Here is a 6562-nt window from a genome sequence, read left to right on the forward strand (position 1 = left end):
TTTTTTTTTCTTAATTTTTTTTTTTTTAAGACGCCCTGGTTGCAGGGAGCGTTTATATTCAGTATATTCTTCTTGGAGAGAGGCCTAAAAATGCCGCGGTGTTCTTGTTTTGGGTTGTTGGTTGCTTTTTTTTTTTTTTCCTTTAAGGCCATGCTGTATCAGCCCATCTGTTCTATGAGTTAATGACTTCCCTTATTTTGAGGTGCAGCCAACCAAGTCATCAGCCCCCAGAGACTTAAGCTGTGGCGTTTGTAAACCATAGTTCATTAACAAACTTTACCTCACAGGTTGGGTTCTTTTTCCCTCTTTCTTTTATTTTTCTCCTATGCTTACTTAAGTGAGGTCCAGTTTTGCAGACAAAAGGGACTTTGTCGTGTGGAATTGTTTTTATTTGTCATGCAAAGAGGCTGCGCTGACAGAGCTGAGGCTCTGCCGGTGTGGCAGGAGTCCATGGGCTGCAGCCTTGGCTCTCTCTGCTCTTGCTTTGGTCCAACCCTTGCTTAAAAAAAAAAGCCCAAACTTTTTTGCTGTGTGCTAGGCAAGCAGGCAGGTTTGTGTTTCTGTGTGAACTGAATTACTTTAGCATCTGAAACATAAGGGGACACGAGTGCTGAAATAGGAAAAATGTCAGAAATATGAAAGTGCTTCTGTAAACATGCTGAGGAGAAGACTTCACTTTAGCCTTAATGGGGCATCTCTTCTCCAAACAGGGTAACATATGTTATGGCTTTGACACAGGTACTGTTTTACAAAAAACCAAAAACCTCCCAAGAAAAGAATTGCGTATTGGCCACACGTAATCTGGCGACATTGAGTCTTCTTGGCAGAATTATTTAGCTTCACTCAACTATAACTTAAGAAAGTACATTTCACATACCTGGGTTGGGTTTTTTTGTAGGACTCCATAATTTTAATGCCTAAGACCCCTCGTAATCTAAAAGCCCTTTTGCTGGAAAAGCATACTTGGAAATTATTTTTTTTAATCCTGTTGCTTTTGCACACATTTGCTCTTGCAGCTCTAACCATAACATGTCTGCAGTCATTTGTGATAAATAAGAATGGCAAACACCCTGGAGAGGAGCAGATCTTGCTCTTGATAAAACTATTTATCTTGTTTCAGGAAACTGAGAACGCTTTGTAATTTTTCTTATGCAAGAGTGTTGCAGAGTCCTTTATCCTCAGATTTCCATGTATCTGGTGTTGCCTGGGGTTCTGGTGAGGCAGTGTGACCTGTGGGTGCTGTAGCAGTGCTGTGGCAGCTCGGGATGGGTGGCCCAGACTAGGTGATGTGGAGCAGTGTTGGGTTGACCAGGTCCAGTTCCCTGCTGCTGCAGTTAACTGTGTCAAATGTTACTGTTTCAAAAACACAAGCTCCAGGTGGGAGTGGATTTCTTGCCTCCCAGTGTAGCTTTCCAGGGCAAGAAGTGAAGTTAGTCACTCTGATGTCTTCTGAGTTTCTAAGCTAAATAAGTTGAAGTCTTTCAGTCTCCTTTGGTCGGGTTTTTATATTCTTGTTCACACTGATGACCTTTACCTGCACTACCTTTAGTCTTTATTTTTCTAGAAGGTGGGTGAACAGAATTTGTGCACTCTTCCAGTTGAGGACTCGGTAGATCTATCTTCAAAGTGACTTACCTGTTTTTAGTGTGATTTTTCTAAAAGCTGTAGCAACTACGGTTGGCTGGGGAAGAAGAAATCTGGTGAGCTGTGCCAGAGTTTAGTTGTTATGGGGCTTTGAGGTGCCAGTTCTTTTAGTCTGTGCATTGAGGTCTTTGAGGAGGAGTTCTGGCTCTGTGCAGCCTACTGAGCAGACAGCTATTACAGCTGCTGATACTGGTGCAGTGAAGGTAACTGTTCCAATGACCTTCCAAAGTCAGACCTATAGGCAGTAGAAGTGCATGTTTTTATTAATAACTGCCACTTGTCTTTTGTGGTCTTTTGTGGAAAGTTTTGTCTGTAAATAGGTTGCATTAAAGCTCCTCTTGGCATCAGTTGTCAGATTGCTTCAAGCTCTGAATCGAGCAGTAGGCTGCAAATATGGACATAAAAAATAAATAGCGAAGGACACTGTAGGGAGAGTTGTTTTGAGAGGGTAGCAGAGGATGTTTACAGTGAGAGATAAATAGTGAACTTCCTATGGTTAAACATTTTTCCCTCTCACTGCAGTTAATGGCTTTATTTCCCTGCAGCTGCTGGAATTTGGTCATTCTAATAATTGTCATTTGCTGTTCGTACAGCAGTTGGAATGTATATCAGGTCCAAAAAAGAAAGTATCAAATTATTGTCTAAAGTCTTCTACCATTTGAGCACATGCTGCTCGTGTGTATTTGTGCTCCCAGTCCTAGGAACTGAAGATGAGAGAGCGAATGAGATAAGGATAACACCCAGCTATAGCCTGAGGATCAGGATGTGTGATGGGACTGTTGCTATTGGCATCAAAGCTGTAGGAAGCAAATGGTAACCCTGAGGAAGTGGATGACAGAGCTGTTAAGAGCAGCTGGTGGCACAAGGTTGGCTAGAGGATAGATATGAATTCTGAATTCCTTGTACCAAGTTAATGTTAGAAACTGGTGGCTTAAACAAAAAAAGGAGAGACAAATTAGAAGATAATGGAGTTCTTCAGGTACAGGGAGAAGATGCTCTTTAGGAAGAGCAGCAGAATGGGGAACTCATCCCCATGGGATGTGAAGAAGGGTGACCAGCTGTCATCATTGATCAAAAGGATACAACAGATTAGCAATAGTTACATTGGAAAAGTGATGGGGAAAACATAGAGCTAGCCTTATTTGGAAAGCAGGTTGTGTTGGCTTATAGTCAAAGATATTTGTGTACGAGCCTCTAAATAGTACAGCGATTTTTGGAGAATGGGCCTTGAATCGAAGGCCATAGACACAGCAAGAATCCTGCGTAAACTTCAGACTGCTGACTGTAACAACTTGATAAAAAACGTCTGTCCTTAAAAGCTGACTTGAAAAAATTAACACAGATGAGGAAAACAAAATCTAAATGTGGGTGAAAGGAAGGGACAGCTGATATGTTATGTAGTATGTGAACTTGGAAAATACCAACTCTTGTCTCTGATTTCACAAGATCATGAGAGTTTTAAGGACTGATGAAATGATGCATAGTTGATCTAGAGTGTTCTATGTCCCAGTTTGGTTTCACAACCTTCTTTTGCATCTTGTATTATTGCACAATAGAGCCTAAGAGGCAAGAAATAAGCGTGTAATTTCTTCTTTCCTTGACTGTTAAGCCTTAAATTTCAGAAGGGTAGGCAGTCATAATTTTACTTTTGAGCTGCAACTTGGTGTGCTGTTCAGTAATATATAAGAAATTTAAAACTGGAATAATGACTTTGCTTCAGTTGCAACACTTCATTTCAGTGTGCTTCATCTCTTGGCCATTTCCCTCACTGATTGGTATTTTGGGCATGTTTTTTTTTGTCTTCCCTCTAAGTGAGGGGATACAATATGCATTTCTTTTTAGTAATGTTGTTTATAAACATGCAGTCTTACGTGCACATATTACAAACATCTATTTTTAAAAAAACCAAAACCCTGAGTAAAGTCTTCAAGCATCTTCAGCAAATGATGAACTCGTTTTGCTGAGTGTGTATGTTCTTCTAGCAAAAGTAGTGTTGATTGCACATCCACAGGTTGGGGTTGTCAGAAACCCTTAGGAGTGTTACACATGTGAAGCAATATAAAAAAATTGGTTTGTTCTCTGGAGACTAAATTGTGTAGAGAGGTTTCTGGAGATAAGCCAGACAATCCAGCAATAAGGAACGGAGAGAAAGCTGCTGTTAGGAGTCTGCCTTGGCTCTGCAACTTGCAGCTCTAGAAGTACTTTTGTGCTGCAAATTGTTTTTAGTGTAAAGCGAATGATGGTAAGGTGCTGTGAAAAGGGGAATTGAGCACTGTCCCATAGGAAAACCAGGATTTACATATATGTAACTTGGGGTTTGTTGGGGTGTTTTCATCAGTCCACTTCTTCGTGTCAAACTTGCTTACATTTCTTAGGAAAATGTTAGTCATGAGACACTGACATAGGAAATACTGTCACTGGAATGAACGTTCCTCCCCACTTGGGTGAGTGTTGGCAGCATTTTGTTGAGAAAACTGTGGTTTAGTCAAGAAATTGGAAGATAATTAGTTTTTTTAAATGTTTTGAGTATTTGATGCATCCTCAGAACTGCATTTTGTTCTGGTCTTGTCTTTTCTTCTGAGCTAATGGCCAAACTTAAGCCTTGTTAAGGCTATCATAAGGAAGAAAATAAACCTGTGTGTGCTGTGCTGAGTCTCATGTGTGTTGTTGAGAATGCTGCACTGAGGTACAGAAGAAATACCTGCTTTGTGTTCTTTTAATTTTAGTCCTGTCACTTAGCTGTTATCATCTACTGTTTTAGCCAGCACATGTACCTTTGGCTTCTACTTCCAAATGCACAGGTATGTTTGTCACTGAGTGCCACCTGTGTAGGTGCTATGCGACTGCAGCCACTGGTAGCCATCTAAACCAGAACACCAAACATTTTTTAGTGTCCTGAATTTTAGGTTATGAACTGCCATCCTCTTGTTGAAGATGAGCACTAATGGATGATATGTTCTGTAGAGTTGTTTACAAGTCTATGGCATTATATAAAAGCAGAGTATTTGGGATCATTTGGATCAGTGGCATTACTCCTTTTGGTGTGCAGGGTATTTGTCTTACTGGTATCTGTCTTTGTAGAGGAAAAGCACTCCCACTTTGCCTGGCACATGATCAGAATAGGATTGCCACTTGCTTGGTTGGGATCAGCAGATAATTCCCCTGGTGTCTGCTGTATAGCTTCACAGTAGATAGCAGGCCACAAAGTGATTGGAATAACAGGTGAGGTGTGCATGTTACACTGGGCACACAGGGCTCTAATAAAGGCAACTTTGCTAGTTTTGTACATTGTTTGTGTAAAAATGCCAGACTGGAACACTGACCTGTTGGCAATGGGAGGGAATGTCCCTTGTGCATGTTGTAGTTGTGTTGATCAGGTTTGCTGCTCGGTGAGAAGATCTGTTACAAACCCACATGGGCAGTAGGACTTAATTTAGAAAGTGGTTGTTGGTGTAATTTATGAAGCAACCATTTAAATGGGTTGTAAGTTTCTTCATGTTAGCTTCCCAGGCCTTAGTTTTGCTCCAGAACAGGTTTATTGTTACCTTACTGGAAGGCAAATGTTCTATGCCAAAGCTAAATTTGTATGGCTGAGCCCAAGAGAATAAAAAAAAACCAAACCCAAACAAAAAAACATAAGAGCTACTCAAGGTCCAATGTTAGTTGGTAGATTCTATCTGGAATGGGTAGAAAAGCCTGTTTCAACACAGTTCCTTGCAGAGCAAGAGGACCCGAGGCTGTGTGTGTAGCCTTTCCGTATGGATCCTGGTTCATCCTGTACAGCTCTTACTTCACTGCCTATAGTGAATAAAACTTGAGCTAGGTATTTCACGTGAAGAACCTTTCAATCTGGCTTTGACGAGCAATGTCTTACACTAAAACTGAAAGCCAAGCTTGGTAAGCTTGGTAAGCTTAGTAAGCACTGAACTCCTTGTGCTTCATAGACCATGTTTCCCCAGAGACTTCCTTCTCCCTCTGGGAGAGTGTGTCCACAGCCTGAACTTATGACAAAGAGCAACAGGGGAAAAAAAAACATTTTCCTTCTTGTTTATAGACTTGTGCACAGAGAAACTTACTCAAGGCTTTTATCAATGCCCTTCTGGAAACTTGGATATGTCTGGATGGGTCTGTTCTGGATTGCATTCAGTTCCCTGCAACTTTTATTTCTCTCATGAAAAGTGGTGTATTTTTAATGGGCTTGGTTTTGTGGTTTTTTTCTATGGGTTTATTAGGCAGAGTAGCTGCACCAGATTTGTGCAAGTGATTTTGTGGGATGGGACTTAGTCCATCCAAGGTTTGGGAATCTTGAGCAATCACAATGCTTTGTGCAACGGTTTAGTTATGCCTTACAGCCGAACACTGAGATTTAGTATTTTGGAGTCAAGCAACATCTCCTCTATCAAGACACTGAGGAAACTGATACATGTGTGGATTGTATAGAAATTAATTCTCTTTAAAAGAGGATGTAGGAGGTACCTGGTTGGATCTTTGCACCACTTTAATATCTTCTTTCTTTTTAGGCAGTTCCTTGTAGCTGTGATAGATTCATGCAAGGTATCCTTAGTTTTGTGCCATTAAAATGTTAAAAAACCTTGTCAATTGAAAGGAAATACCTCAAGGTTTTCAGTTTATATGTGTAACTCCTTCAACTTCCTACAGTGCTGGGTTTTTTTTAAACACTCTGCCTTTGATTAGGAGTGTTTCTGTACATATATCTGTATTAGATTATTGTACTTGATTGTGCTTTGTTCCTGGTAACAGTCAAAATGAGAGATTTTAGTGTTAATATTTAAAGTACTGAGTGCCATGTCTTACTATAGTGCATTAAGCTGCATCTTGCATGCTTGTTTCACTCAAATCCAATAAGAGGTTGTGCAGTGCTTAGGTCTTGTCTTAGGGATTTAAAACACCTTGCCAT

This window comes from Acanthisitta chloris, unplaced genomic scaffold (assembly GCF_000695815.1).
Source record: "Acanthisitta chloris isolate BGI_N310 unplaced genomic scaffold, ASM69581v1 scaffold33104, whole genome shotgun sequence".
Lineage (NCBI taxonomy): Eukaryota > Metazoa > Chordata > Aves > Passeriformes > Acanthisittidae > Acanthisitta > Acanthisitta chloris.